Consider the following 16,653-nt stretch of genomic DNA (forward strand, 5'->3'; position numbering starts at 1 on the left):
TAGTTATTGATATAGTAAATTATACTAATATTTCCCTAATATTGAACCAGCCTTGCATTCTTAGTATAAATCCTACTTCGTCATAATGTGTTATCCTGGTGATAATTTTCTATAATCTCTTTGCTAATATTTTATTTAAGAAGTTTGCATCAATTCAGAATTTTAGCAAAGTTGAAGGATACAAAATAAATCCACATAAATCCTCAGCATTTTTATACATTACCAACACAATCCAACAGCAAGAGATACAAAGAGAAATTCCATTCAAAACAACGATCGATAGTATAAAATATTTGGGAATATATCTACCAAAGGAGAGTCAGGAATTATATGAGCAAAATTACAAAACACTTGCCACAAAAATAAAGTCAGATTTAAATAATTGGAAAGACATTCAGTGCTCTTGGATAGGCCGAGTGAATATAATTAAGATGACAATACTCCCTAAACTAATCTATTTATTTAGTGCTATACCAATCAGACTTCCAAGAAACTATTTAAATAACCTAGAATAAATAACACAGAATTCATATGGAACAACAAAAGGTCGAGAATTTCAAGGGAAGTAATGAAGAAAAAATTAAGTGAAGGTGGTCTAGCTGTACCTGATCTAAAACTATATTATAAAGCAACAGTCACCAAAACCATTTGGTATTGGCTAAGAAATGGACTAGTTGATCAGTGGCATAGGTTAGGTTCACAGGGCAAGATAGTGAATAAAAATAGCAATCTAGTGTTTGACAAACCCAAAGACCCCAAATTTTGGGATAAGAATTTATTATTTGACAAAAACTGCTGGGAAAACTGGAAATTAGTATGGCAGAAACTAGGCATGGACCCACATTTAATACCACATACTAAGATTAGATCAAAATGGGTCCAAGATTTAGGCATAAAGAATGAAATCATAAATAAATTGGAGGAACACGGGATGGTTTACCTCTCAGACTTGTGTAGGAGGAAGGAGTTTGTGTCCAAGGGAGAACTAGAGATCATTATTGATCACAAAATAGAACATTTTGATTACACCAAATTAAAAAGTTTCTGCACAAACAAATTAATGCAAACAAGATTAGAAGGGAAGTAACACATTGGGAAAACATTTTTACAGTTAAAGGTTCTGATAAAGGCCTCATCTCCAAAATATACAGAGAATTGACTTTAATTTATAAGAAATCAAGCCATTCTCCAATTGATAAATGGTCAAAGGATATGAACAGACAATTTTCAGATGATGAAATTAAAACTATTTCCACTCATATGAAAGAGTGTTCCAAATCACTATTGATCAGAGAAATGCAAATTAAGACAACTCTGAGATATCATTACACACCTGTCAGATTGGCTAAGATGACAGGAACAAATAACGATAAATGTTGGAGAGGCTGTGGGATAACTGTGACACTGATGCATTGTTGGTGGAGTTGTGAAAGAATCCAACCATTCTGGAGAGCAATCTGGAATTATGCCCAAAAAGTTATCAAAATGTGCATACCCTTTGACCCAGCCATACTACTACTGGGCTTATATCCCAAGGAAATACTAAAGAAGGGAAAGGGACCTGTATGTGCCAAAATGTTTGTGGCAGCCCTTTTCATAGTGGCTAGAAGCTGGAAAATTAATGGATGTCCATCAATTGGATAATGGTTGGGTAAATTATGGTATATGAATGTTATGGAATATTATTGTTCTGTAAGAAATGACCAACAGGAGAAATACAGAGAGGCTTGGAGAGACATCAACTGATGCTAAGTGAAACGAGCAGAACCAGAAGATCATTATACACTTCAACAATGATAGTGTACGAGGATATATGCTGATGGAAGTGGATATCTCAACATAGAGAAGAGCTAAGCCAATTCCAATTGATTAATGATGGACAGAATCAGCTACATCCAGAAAAGGAACACTGGGAAATGAGTGTAAACTGTTATTTTTAGCTTCTGAATCCAATTCTTCCTGTGCAACAAGAAATTCGGTTCTACACACATATATTGTATCTAGAATATACTGTAATATATTTAACATGTATAAGACTGCCTGCCATCTGGGGGAGGGGGTTGGGGGAGGAAGGGAAAAAATCTGAATAGAAGTAAGTGCAAGGGATAATGTTGTAAAAAATTACCCATGCATATGTACTGTCAAAAAAAAAAGTTATAATTATAAAGTAAAACAAAAATTAAATTTAAAAAAATTCTTAAAATAAATAAATAAATAAAAATAAAACAAAACCAAAACCAAAAACAAAAAAAAAATTCTTTAAACTTTTGAAATCTATTAAAAAAAAAAAAAACGAAAAGAAGTTGCATCAATATTCATTAGGGAAATAGATGTAAAATTTTCTTTCTCTGTTTTGACCCTACCTTATTTACATATCAGCACTATATCTGGAGTAAAAGAAACTTGGTAGGGCTCCTTCTTTCCGTATTTTTTCAAATATTTTGCACAGAATTGAAACTAATTGTCCTTTAAATGTTTGGTAGAACTCCTCTCAGATTGGCTAGGATGACAGAAAAAGATAATGGTGAATGTGGGAGGGGATGTGGGAAAACTGGGACACTAATACATTGTTGGTGTAATTATGAATACATCCAGGCATTCTGGAGAGAGATTTGGAACTATGCTCAAAAAGTTATCAAACTCTGCATATCCTTTGATCCAGCATGTTACTACTGGGCTTATATCCCAAGGAAATCTTAAAGAAGGAAAAGGGAACTGTATGTGCAAAATGTTTGTGGCAGCCCTCTTTGCAATGGCTAGAAACTGGAAAGTGAGTAGATATCTGCCCATCAGTTGAAGAATGGCTGAATAAATTGTGGTATATGAATTTACGAAAAATTATTGTTCTATAAGAAATGACCCACATGATGATTTTAGATAGGCCTGGAGAGACTTATATGAACTGATGCAGAGTGAAAAGAGAAAAACCAGAAGATCATTTAGAAATCATTTCAAAGTCTGATTCTTCTTGTGCAGTAAAATAATTGTATGGATGTATATACATAAATTGTATTTAACATATATTTAAACATAAAAAATAAATGCACAAAGTTTTTTGTACAATCAAAATGAATTCTGACAAGATTAGAGGGGAAGCAGAAAACTGGAGGAAAAATTTTCATCTAAGGCTTGTTATAATGGACTCCTTTCTAAAATAGAGAATTGACTCATATTTGTAAGAATGTAAGGCATTCTCCAATTGATAAATGGTTAAAAGATATGAACAGATAATTTTTAGATGAAAAATTTAAAACCATTTCTAGTCATAAGAAAAGTTGCTCTAAATCACTATTGATCAGAGGGAGACAAATTAAGACAAATCTGAGTTACATAAGAAAAAAAAATTGAATGTATTCATCAGTTGCAAATCTCTTTGTCCCCAGCATTTTTTTTCTTAGAAGGTTCATTAATAGTTTGTTCAATTTATTTTTTTTAATGGAACTATTTTAAATAATTATATTTTGGTAAGTATTCCTCCATTTCATCTGGATTACCAATGTATTGGCATACATTGGACAAAATGGTTCCTAATTCCTAATTATTGCTTAATTTCTTCTTCATTGGTGGTGAGTTCACTGTTTTGATTTTTGATATTGGCAATTTGATTTTCTTCTTTTCTTCTAATCAAATTAATTTATTTTGTTTTCTTTTTCATTAAACCAACTCTTACTTTTGCTTATTAGTTCAATAGTTTTCTTTATTTTCTTTTATTATCAAAATTTCAAATAAATAAATTTTTTCAAGCTTTTAAAGTTGTATACCCAATTCATTGACCTATTCTTTTTCTATGTTGTTCAAGTAGGCAACTAGATAAATCAACTTTTCTGCCTACTTTTTCCCAAATGCAGCAAGGACTCTTCAAGTGATCAAATTCTTATATCTCATGAAAGAACTTGAGACCAATATATACAAAGGATATATAAAATTGATGACTAATATAGTTTTCCTGAGCCTGATCCTTTTCATTTCTTTATCTTTTTGGATTCTGTCTATGACTGCAAAAACATATTATGGTTCCTTGTACCCTATTTCTCCATGGTGATAGTTGTTTTCTCTTGCAGTTCCTGCTTTGATTGCATTTAATGGTTTTAAAATAGAAGAGTCTGGACCATTGTGGTGCCTTTGGAGGAGTTGTAGTTGGATTTATATTGACCATCACAAATTTGACTTTTTCTTTTACTTCTTTGATAACATTTTTCATGTCTTCATCAAAACTGATCTAATGGAAATAAGAAGCATGATGTTCCCGAATATAAAGATGATGGGGCAGAGAAATTCAAGTTTTCTGTACTGGAGTTGGACCTACAGAGCTGGCATTGCTCTATATGACTGAAAATGGGCCAGGTGAAATCCGCATTGATTTCTTCAGACAATAAAGTACTTCCTTGATGTGTTTGTGTCTCTTGACTTCCTTGGCTTTTTTTTGCAGAGATACAGAGGCTTCTGAAATTGGCTCTGTTGCAAGTACTACCCAACTCATATTTAGAAGCAACAATGAAATACTCTGCTTGGGATGAAAACACCTACACAGTTGTCAGCCAGCCAACTGGTAAGATAAAATACATATTGAGAAAACCTATTCTTGATAACAATGTTGAGAACTTAAATATAAAATATGAGTCAATAACCAATAAACCATCATTTCCTGCAAATGCAACAACTGGTCATTGGGGAACAGACAATTCTAAATCAATCACAAAAATCAACTGTGACAAGAAGTAGGCAGTTCCCACTAAAGACTCTGAAAGCTGGAGAGAAAGCCTACCATAGTGAGCCCTGTATTGATACCAATAGAAACTCTTTGTCAGATTGCTTTCAACATTGGTTGGGTATTTCTCCATTTCATCTGGATTACCAATGTATTGGCATACATTGGACAAAATAGTTCCTAATTATTGCTTTAGTGTCTTCTTCATTGGTGGTGAATTCACTGTTTTTATTTTTTTATATTGGCAATTTGATTTTCTTCTTTTTTTCTAATCAAATTAATTTATTTTATTTTATTTTTCATTAAACCAACTCTTACTTTTGCTTATTAGTTTAATAGTTTTCTTTATTATTCTTTTTACATTTTCAAAATTTCAAATAAAGTTTTAATTGGGGTTTTTAATTCTTTTTTTTTTTTCTAATTTTTAAAGTTATGTGTCCAATTCATGGGCCTACTCTTTTTCTATTTAGTTCAAGTAGGAAACTAGAGAAATCAAATTTTCCAGCTACTTTTTTCCATATGCAGCAAGGACTCTTCAAGTGATCAATTTCTTATATCTCATGAAAGAACTTGAGACCGATATATACAAAGGATATATAAAAATGATGACTAATATAGTTGTTCTGAGCCTGATCCTTTTCATTTCTTTATCTTTCTGGATTCTGTCTATGACTGCAAAAACCTATTATGGTTCTTTGAACCCTCTTTCTCCATGGTGATGGTTGTTTTCTGTTGCAGTTCCTGTTTTGATTGTATTTAATGGTTTAAAAAAAGAAGAGTCTGAACCACAGTGGGAGTACCTTGGGAGGATTTATATTGACTATCACAAATTTGACTTTTTTTTTTTTACTTCTTTGATGACAAGGAAGAAGAAATTAAAGCAATAATTAGGAACTATTTTGTGCAATGTGTGCCAGTAAATGTGATTATCCAGATGAAATTGAGGAATTATTACCAAAATATTGATAGTTTAGATGAACAGAAGAGAAATTACTTAAATAATTCCATTTTAGAAAAGCAAAATTAAACAAACTATTAGTGAATTTTCTAAGAAAAAAAATTGCTGGGGACATATAGATATATTTGCAACTGAATTCTACCAAATATTATTTTTTATATTAAAGTATATGTTAAATGTTAAATATGTATACATATCCATACAGTTATTTTGCTACACAAGAACAATCAGAATTTAAAATAATGTACAATTAATTTATGAAGGAAATTTAAAATGCAAGCAGACAAAAACAGATGGATTGGAATTGTTAGGTAGTGGTACACACTCATTTCCCAGAGTTCTTTCACTAGGTGTAGCTGCATCTATTCATTACTGAACAAATAGAATTGATTTGGTTCATCTAATACTTGAAGAGAGCCATGCTCATCAGAACTGATCATCCTATAGTATTGTTGTTGAAGTATATAATGATTTCCTGATCCTGCTCCTTTCACTCAGCATCAGTTCATGTAAATCTCTCCAGGCCTTTCTAAAATCATCCTATTGGTCATTTCTTACATAACATTATATTCCATAACATTCATATGCCACAATTTATTCAGAAATTCTCCAATTGATGGGCATCCACTCATTTTCCAGTTTCTAGCCACTACAAAAAGGGCTGCCATAAACATATTTGCATATAAGGGTCCCTTTTAATTCTCATTGCTCTCTTGCTTCCTAGTGCACAATGGCCCATAGAATGAACTGTCCTCAATTTCCATCATCTGGAGACAAAAACTAGTTGTACTTTGTGATTCCAAGATCCAACCTCAAAACCTTCATTTGGCCTGCCCCACAAGTAGGCATTTAATTAGCTATACATTTTGTCTTCCCATAATTACACCCCCCACAGGACAGCTAGAAACATTTCAGGAAAGGAAATTCTACAGAAAAAAACAAAACAAAACAAAACAAAATAAACAAACAAACAAACAAACAAACAAAAACCAGACACATCTTCCAGGATCTACACATGCAGTTTTTTAATTGAATAGAGCTCTAAAAAAAAGACATACTCTTTCTGTGGCATCCTTGGAACCAAAATGATGCAGTTAGTGGCAATGCAGAGAGTTGTGGGAATCTGCTCTGGTAGACATAAGTCCAGTGTGAAAGAATTCACAAAACTGAAATCTGAATGTGGCAAGAAAGGGGATTTTTATTGTTGGCACTGAGAAGCCAGCTTTGCTAGGAAGACAGACTTCTTAGTGGCAAGGTCCTATCAGAGAAATAGAGATTATCATTGATGAGAAGGTATCTTCATAGCGGGCAAGAATCCTAGTTGGTAACTGTGCCAAGAGGAGAAGTCCCTTGGCAAAGCATTATCCTACTTCAGACTTCTGCCAAGATTTGAACTTCAAAATGGTCATTTTATAAGAAGTCTGGGGATAGAGCTTCCATTGAGTGAGATTCCTTCAATGTCTTCACTGCCCCCAGGCCTAGATTTACAGTTGAATAGAAAGTACTTATCTTGGGAAGGTTCAAGCCACTCAGTAACAGGGAGTTGTGAGTGGTCCTGGGCTAAATCCAGGTCAATAGAAATCCAATCAAGAGAACTATCAGGTCAAGATTTCCAACTGAATGAGGCCACTTAACTGCCTGAAGGGTAGGTCTCTATCAGAGGTGAACTTCACAGTCCACCCCATTAGCACCCCCCAAAAGGGGAACAGTTTCAGAGTTTAACCCCCCCCCACTAGGAATACAAAATCTAAACTGTCCTTGCCTTCAAATATTTTTTTCTTGGGGGAATTAGGTGAGTGCATGAAAAGGATTTGTTACTTATTCTATATTATGAATACAAAAGGAGGCAGTCCTTTACTGTCAGGTAGACAGCTAGGTGGCCCAGTGGATTAAGTGCAAGCAGTGGAATTAGGAAGATCTGAGTTGGAATGTTAATTACTTAATACTTATATGACCCTCAGCAAGTCACTTAGCACTGTTTGCTTCACTTTCTTCTGTAAAACAAGCTAAAGAATCCAGTATCATTACCAAGAAAATCTCAAATGGATTCATGAAGCATCAGACAACTGAAATTGTAATGCCAGAGAATCTGAGGCAAGATAGAGATTAGAGAGGTTTTTTTTTTTTTTTTTTTTTTTTTTTTTTTTATTAATTGGAGAGTTTAATTGACTGGAGAGGACTCTCATCTCAAAGTATCCAGTAATGAATGGGGGAATGATAAACCCTTTTATAGTTTTTCAAACAAAGGAAAGGAAAAAGAGCAGGAAAAGTTAGAAGCCTTGGTTCTGGCAGGATGGGGGGGGGGGGGGGAAGCTCTAAATTCTAATTAAAAGCCAGAGTCAGAATGTTTGAATAACAGAAATAAAGATGTCAGTGAAGTATCCAAGATAGTCTTTTCTTTTGGAACATTTTAGAGGGGCAGTCATTAATCCTTCGGGGCAGAAGGAGCTAGGAGCCAGAAAGTCTGATCTGCTCCTCCTCTCCCATTGACAATTTATAACCTTAGAGCAAATGGTCCTCAGTCTTATTGAACCAGGGGGGTTTTAAGACTTAAGGGACTGAGGCAGAACAATTAAGGAAACTGAGATAGAACAATTCAGGGAAACTCAATCAGGACAATGAGGGAAACTAGTGCAGGGAAACTGAGGTAGAACAGCTCAAGGAGACTGTGGCATAACAAAATGATTGAAATACCTTGTCCTCAAGAAACTTACATATTTTTCCAGTAGACCACTCACCTCACATATCGGGAGTGTTGGTTATTCCCAAGGATATTTGATATGGAAAATAAGATAATAGAACAACTTATTGTTCAGTAAATCCTGTGGCACTTCTATCCTTCACTACCTCTTCAAATGTGTCCAATTATTTCTCCATTTCATTCTCAGCTGTCCCTTTCCCCTTTTGTCTTCAGTCTTTTCCCAATGTCAGGCTCTTTTGTAGTGAAACTTGTCTTCTCATTATGTGGACAAATTATTTAAGCTTCCTTTTCAGTATTTGACTTTCCAGTGAATGAATTTCAAGTATTGACTGATTTGATGTTCTTGCTGTTCAAGAGACTTTCAAAAGTCTTCTCTAACACCATAATCCAAAAACATTGATTTTGCAACACTTTTCCTCATAGTCTAACTCTAACAGGAGTACATGGGAAAAAAATTAGTTTTGACTATAGGAAGCCTTCTTAGCAAGGAGACATCTTTGGTTTTTTTGTTTTTTTTTTTTTTTTAATATGCTGCCCAGATTTCTCATAATTTCTTTCCAGAGAGTCTTTCAATTTCATGGCTGCAATTACTGTCTTTAATGATCATGAAGGCCAGAAATATAAAATTTGACATTGCTTCTATTTCTTTTCCATTTATATTTGCCAAAAAGTGATAGCAAGTTGTCAAAGTCAAATTAAAAAAAAAAAAAAAAAAAAAAAATCAAAGGATTTTTTTTTTTTTCCATGAGGCAATTGGGATAAAAAGATGTCAGGGTCGTTAGCTAGTGCAGACCTGCTGCCACCAGCTGGAGTCTGAGCACTTACCCACAATTAGAGTCACCTCTGTGACCTTCGGACATCTCCGGATACCACAGAGTAGTCAGACACCACTAATGCAGTTAGAGAAGCTTTATTGCTTGGTTACCTCATCTTGTCTCCTTCCTTTCTCTCCCTCTGCTGTCCGGTACTTATACCACTTTCATCTGCCCTTGCCAATGTGCCCCAGCAACAAGTATGTATATAGCATGTGTATCCAGGAGCCCAACTACTGAGACAGTGGGGGCTATCTCGATTTGGCCCATGCTCAATGCCTTCCTGAAGTGTCTACAAGGTGTGCATGCCAGACCTTTAGCCATTCATGCAGAACATATACCCAAGGCCTCAACATCCATTCCCAAGACTGAGATCCAACCAGCCAAAGACCACAAGGGTCAGGTTTGCACAAGACTTGTTTTTGCATAGACCTGTTGCCTATGCAAATAGGGCATTGTATGCTAGGTACTTGATGAAGGGTCTCAAGATTAATATAGACTCTTGTTATTCTGTTTTCCTAGCATTCTTGTTGCTACGATTTCTAGCAAAGTGACTTGCCCAGGGTCACACAGCTAGGAAGTGTTAAGTGTCTGAGGACAAGTTTGAAGTCAGGTCCTTTTGACTTCAGGGCTGGTTCTCTCTCCACTGCACCACCTAGTTAGTACAAGATTTTTTTTTAATTGTTTTTATGTACTATCCTTCCTTCAAGAGGTTTCTTAATTCAATTTTCTATCTGCCATCATTGGCTATATGTCTGAGATTGATTATCTCTTTCAGAAGCCTTAATTCTAGTTTGTGATCTTTGTAGCCTGCCATTTCATTATTATGATTTTCAACTAATATGATATAAGCTGTGTTAATTGACATTTTCAAGAATATTGAGTTGTGTTGTTGATAATTATAGAGGTGGCCCAAGGTTCCTAGGATTGGACAATAAAGAAGACCTAAGTTTCAATCCAAACTCAAATATACTCTAGTTGTGTAACCTTGGATAAATCACCAAACCTTTTTCAGTATCAGTTATTTTATTTGATCTGTAAAAAGGGAGTAATAAAAGAGGCTCCCTCACCACCAGGTTGTTTTGAAGATTAAATGAGATTTACTTATACAAAATACTTTGAAATTTATATATATATATATATATATATATATATATATATATATATACACATACATATATATAACATATATATATATATATTATTGTAATAAGAAAATTCTCAGCAAGATTTTACTCACTGTATTACTGATAAAAATGAATATTATTTATGAACTGTATTTTTCTTTTCATAATTCCTTAACATATTAAATCCTTATTAAATACCCATTCAATTATTTCAAGAATTATAGGAGAACAAATAAACGTGATACCATCTTCATTCTATTACTTTAGATATAGTAAACTCTGAGCCTATGTTTTTGACTCCTAAATTTCTCTGAGTCAGCTGAATGACAAAGGAAAAAATTTGGCCATTTAGAATTTTAAAGTGCCTGTTTTGTACAAAATTGAACTTATGCAATAAACTTTTAATAAGAGAGAGGAAGGACTAGCTTTGAGATAGAAAAAAATTTAACTACCAAATTAAAATGGAAAAAAAAAACCTGACATATTTCTGTGGACCTATAACTGCCCAATTTGTGCCTGGAGAAATAGTTACAGCTATAGAACTGCTAAAAACATTTGAGCAGAGGCTGCTGTTTTTCAGACTAATCCTTAAATTGCTTAGCCCTGTCTCTCCATCAGATAACTTGAGTTAGTCTATTATATTTTTAATAGACCAAATTTATTTGATATAAGCATTCTGAGAGTCTGAATCTGAGGCTTTATATCAAACCTGAAAAAAAAAAAAGGCCCTCTCTGAGATTTTCTATATTTCTGTTCCTTGAAAAGGCTTGTGGAATCTATTTGAGTTGGGTTGGTATTCTTCGATGGCCAAGACTCTTTGGGAATTTGTGTTGATTCCCCTACATCTTTGACATAGCGCCTCAGCATGGAGAGTGGGCTAATCACTAAACCATATATCCCTACGTGGACGCCTGGATCCAAAATTATCAGATCCTCTCCTCCAGGATTCTAATGTCAGACAATTTCTTAAAGTCCTTCTTATAGTCCTTGCAGTAGAAATGAAAGCTCTGCATGTTTCTCTCCTCTGTGTGTGTGTGGGTGTGTGGGTGTGCCCATAAGAATATGACTTATTGGCTCAGCCATTCGACACCATCTTTCCCTTCAACTTTGACAGTTCAAAGGTTGAATTAGAGAGATGGACTTCAAGGGCAGTTTCCTGCCACCTTAAATGTTGGGGTTGTGTGTGTTTAAATTGTAATTTTGATTCTGAAATTGTATGAGATGATTCCTATTAACTAGTATATACTAAAATTGTGAACTTTATTCTAGTAAAAATTTTTAGAAATATGTGTACATTAATTTTGAAGTATTGCTACTAGAAGTTTATATCTGTATTTAATTTGATTTTATGTTTTAAAAATGCAGTAATAAAACAAAATTTTCTGGGAACGTATCTAAAGAAATAACATTTTTATATATACTTATTAGATTAAATATATTTAAGGTACCATGTTGCTTTCTAAATTATATATGTGACAATTTGTAAAAGCTGTATAAGCACAGCTGACATTTTGTGAGCCCTCCTAAATATGTAACATAAATTTTGTGAAATTTGGTCCCAAGTTTAGATATTACCTATTTTCTGAATTTTAAGATTTATCTGGCTATTTCTCTTTAACAAAGAGATAAAAGCAAGGAAAATTTTGCAGATAAGGATATGTGTAATTGTAAAAGAAACTGAAAGGGGTGTCATATGTCTAAAGATAAAAAAGAAGATATTGAGGTGTTCCATTGGAAAGAGGGAACCTGGCTCTAGAATATTCAAGTTTTTAACATTGAAGAAATGACATTAATGGGAAAATTGTGATATATACTGATTACAGTGTACCATTTGATAGGATGGGTGGAAGTTTTTTCCCTGAGCTTTGCTGCTTTGGTGGAATAACATTGGAACAAATTATTCATAGGTATTTGGTAAAGGCTAATGATTCTGATAATGGAACATAATTTACTTAAAATGTTTTAAAAGAAATAATGAGGAAAGATTGCAAATTGAGTGGTAATTGCATATACCTGGTCATATGCCCTCATCAGGGAAAATGGAAAACATGAATCAGATTCTTTTTTTTTTTTTTAAAACAAAGTCACTTTATTATAAAAATTTTTGACAGTATATATGCATGAGTACTTTTTTATAACATTATCCCTTGTATTCATTTTTCCAAATTTTCCTCTCCCTCCCCTTACTCCCTCCCCTAGATGACAGGCAATCCCATACATTTTACATGTATTACAGAATAACCTAGATACAATATATGTGTGTAAATCCAATTTTCTTGTTGCACGTTAAGTATTAGATTCCGAAGGTATAAGTAACCTGGGTAGATAGACAGTAGTGCTGACAATTTCAGTGCTCCTTCTCTAGGTACATGTAGTTGTTTCTGTCCATCATTGATCAACTGGAAGTGAGTTGGGTCTTCTTCATGTTGAAGATAGCCACTTCCATCAGAATACATCTTCATACAGCATTGAAGTATACAGCAATCTTCTGGTTCTAATGAATCAGATTCTTAAGAAACAGATTACTAAATTAATGTTAGAGACTAAATAAATTTTCTTAGAACAAATGTTTGTGTTTTGCTTTTTTTTTTTTTTTTTTTTCTGATATAAATGGTGTTAAGTGTATTGCTCAGAGTCATACAGCCAGGAATTGTTAAGTATTTGAGGCCAGATTAAACTGAGATACTCATGAGGTACTCAGGTTCTTCTGACTTCAGATATATTGCTTTTTTAAAGAAGTAAAACTATCCCCAGAATTTCTGGGATTTTCCCCATATAAGATGGTTTGCTTTTTTTTTTTTTTTTTTTTTTTTTTTTTTAGAACAAAGAATTAGTTTATTTTTGGAAATGTGGATGTCTATGAAATTAAGAGTTTCTTTTTTCAAAAATATAATCATAGTTTTTAATTTACCAAATATATGCCTGGGTAATTTTACAGCATTGACAATTGCCAAACCATTTGTTCCAATTTTCCCCCTCCTTCCCCACCCCCAGATAGCAGGTTGACCAACACATGTTAAATATTTTAAAGTATAAATTAAATACACTATATGTATATATGTCCAAACAGTTGTTTTGCTGTACAAAAAGAATCAAACTTTGAAATAGTGTACAATTAGCCTATGAAGGAAATACAAAATGCAGGTGGACAAAATTAGAGGGATTGGGAATTCTATGTAGTGGTCCTAGACTTCTTTTGCTGGGTGTAGATGGTTCAGTTCATTACTGCTCTATTGGAACTGATTGGGTTCATCTCATTGTTGAAAATGGCCACATTCATCAGAATTGACCATAAAATAGTATTTTTGTTGAAGTATACAACGAACCGTTCTGTTCATTTCACTCAGCATCAGTTCATGTAAGTCTTTCTAGGCCTTTCTGAAATCATCCTGTTGGTCATTTCTTACAGAACAATGATATTCCATAATATTCATATATCACAATTCATTCAGCCAATCTCCAATTGATGGGCATCCACGTAGTTTTCAGTTTCTGGCCACCACAAAGAGGGCTGCCACAAACATTCCTGCACATACAGGTCCCTTGCCCTTCTTTATAATCTCTTTGGGATATAAGCCCAGTAGTAACACTGCTGGGTCAAAGAGTATGCACAGTTTGATAACTTTTTAAGCATAGTTCCAAATTGTTCTTCAGAAGGGCTAGATGTATTCACAATTTCACCAATAATGAATCAGTGTCCCTGTTTTCCCACATCCCCTCCAACTTTGCGCATTATCTTTCCCTGTCATTCCAGCCAATCTGACAAGTGTGTAGTGTTATCTCAGAGTTGTCTTAATTTTCATTTCCCTGATTAATAATGACTTGGAGCATATTTTCATATGGCTAGAAATAGTTTCAATTTCTTAGTCTGAAAACTGTCTATTCATATCCTTTGACCATTTATCAATTTGAGAATGGCTTGAGGGAAAACATTCTTTTAAATCAAAGGATAAGTTTTTAAGGAATTATATACTGGCAGTGTCCTCATTCCCTTTTAGCCCTTAGGAAGCAAGGATTACTGGCCCAGACAACACCTTTGAAGTTTGCATTTCCAGGAGACTGGTTGCTTGCTAAATTCTGGAATGACCTTATCAGATGTTACTGAAGAATGAGATTGCAGTCCCAAGTCTGTAGTGTGCTGTCATCTCCAAAAGCTGCTGATCACTCTCTGGGAGGAGATCTGCTGTGTCAACTCAAATCTCTCGTACAGATTCTTCTTCCTGTAGAGAACCATTGTCTCCAGACAGTTGCCATTTACTCTTATCCAGAGAAGTGACTTCCCTTCCTGCAGAGAGCAGCGTCAAGCCTGATGTAGAGCACTTCTTCTTTCTCTGGATTGCTGTCCTCTTTTATCCTCCCAGAGAATGGGTGTGGGATAATGCAAGGGCTTCTGGGAAGAAGTACTCCAACCAATGAGCTTGCTTCTCTTAGAATTCCTAAGGTGTAAACTCCCTTTAAAGGCCCAAACCAAAGGTCTGAGCCAGAGAACTGTCAAGTCAACCTGAGTTCTCACCTTGTAATTGTCCCATCAACCTGGATTCTCACCTTGTCACTGTCCAGACAACCTGAGTTCTCACCTAGTAATCCTAACAGAACACTGAGAATTACTGTGGAGTAATCTTAAGAATGGATTGTTACAGATAGTTTATGACTTCTAAAATTTATATTGCACCTGGATAGAGATATTTTCATAAGAGGGGAGATTAATTGTGCTTAGAGGAATTTTAACAATATTGGTGTTGTACCTGGTAATTATATTTCCAAAAAAAGTTTTTAGGAACTTCTTGATAGGAAGAAATTGAATGAATATTTTTATGAAGAAATTATTAATATTAATTCTCATAGGGCTTTTTATGTGAATTCGAGACAGTTTCACCCATTTCTATGTTCTGTATTCTATGTGAGTTTTACTTGGTTGAATTGAGTCATCTTAAAGCTGTTCCTCTTGTTTATGTGGATTCTGAAAATAGTGATCTATGTCCTTGTCCCTTTGAACATGATTAATACCTGAATGTGTTTTGATGCAAATTGCTTATTGAGCATATTAAACAAAAATGATTTCTAAAATGTTATATTTAAAACCATTTCCTTACATATGAAGATATGCTGTGAACTTTCTAGGATGAATCTCTGACTGTTGTCAGTGTAAAATTATAGTTAATACTTATTTTAGATCTATGCTTCTTGAGATTTAAATTCATCTAAAGTTTTGACTAATGAGATTTGTTATTGGAGATAAAATTTCTTGGGATGGTAGTTGATATTTGGTATTTTGAATTCAGGTATGATTGTCTGATGGATAATCAACTCAGTAATCCACTATCTGAAAGAAATAAGCCACAAGTTATTCAGAGGAATTTGTTCCTAAATTATTACAGGTGGAGCTTATTGTAGGAGCAAGACTTGGGAGGACAACCTTGACCTGCACTTAAGGTGGCATCCTTCTGACTCAGTTTTCCAGTGCTGTTCCTTTGAATAAGAACCCATCTGAAAATTCCTGAATGTTGTTATAAGCTGTAATTGTTACTGTATACAATTACCTAAAATCCTACTGAGCTAAGAATGTTTTATCCTATCATATATGTGCTCTCAGGGTGAGGCTTAAAAGACCAGTTTTGAGGCTATTATAATATCTAATATTTTCCCTCTTAGAGTAAGTATCTATAACTAGAGCAAATTCTTAGTAGAAGCCATGAGTACAATTCGAGTATGAAAGATGTTGCAGTTTTCAATCTGAAAATATGTGGTCATCATATCCTAATAAGTAGATGAGTATTTCCTAGTCATCCATCTGTTCCTAAATCCATAGATCTCTCTGTTCATTTTAGCATTTCCACTGTTGCTGACTGTTGTGATAGGAATCTTTGTTTGTGAAGAGTTACCTATTCTAATGACTGGGGATGCAAATTATTGCCTGATAGTTGGCCCCACATGCAATTTGGGAATACAGATTCCCAATTTATTCCCTGAATAGGCTCAGTAAAGTCCCAGCCATAGTCAAAATAATTAAGGCATTGGATTTGTTAGAAGACTAAGCCCAGAAGGGTTGGAGACTAAGGACAACATGACTGAGGAAACATATCAAGACAGGTGTGAGAGCTTTTCAAACGTTAAAAAAACATAAGGGATTAAGCGTGATAAACTGAGTGAAGACCTTGCATAAGAATGTGGCTTTGATGTATGCCCTACTTCTGTCTTGAATATGCAATAACAAGTTGAACTATAGCTAAAAGCTGCAGGTGTTTGATTTTCTTAGATAAACTTCATTCCCCTCCAGTCTACCCAGATCCTAACATTTTCATTAACATGAAAAGTATGTCATTTGCTAGTATTCTTTGTAACTAGGA

The 16,653-nt window shown here is 34.2% G+C and overlaps 2 pseudogenes; one reads left to right on the forward strand and one right to left on the reverse strand.

The window, feature by feature from the left end:
* Nucleotides 1-16,653, reverse strand: part of LOC141543986 (dnaJ homolog subfamily A member 1-like) — a 231,113-nt pseudogene that overhangs the window by 173,888 nt on the left and 40,572 nt on the right.
* LOC141542726 (transmembrane protein 19 pseudogene) lies at nucleotides 3,884-4,517 on the forward strand (annotated as a pseudogene).

Source organism: Sminthopsis crassicaudata, chromosome 5 (genome assembly GCF_048593235.1).
Source record: "Sminthopsis crassicaudata isolate SCR6 chromosome 5, ASM4859323v1, whole genome shotgun sequence".
In the NCBI taxonomy this organism is placed as follows: Eukaryota; Metazoa; Chordata; class Mammalia; order Dasyuromorphia; family Dasyuridae; genus Sminthopsis; species Sminthopsis crassicaudata.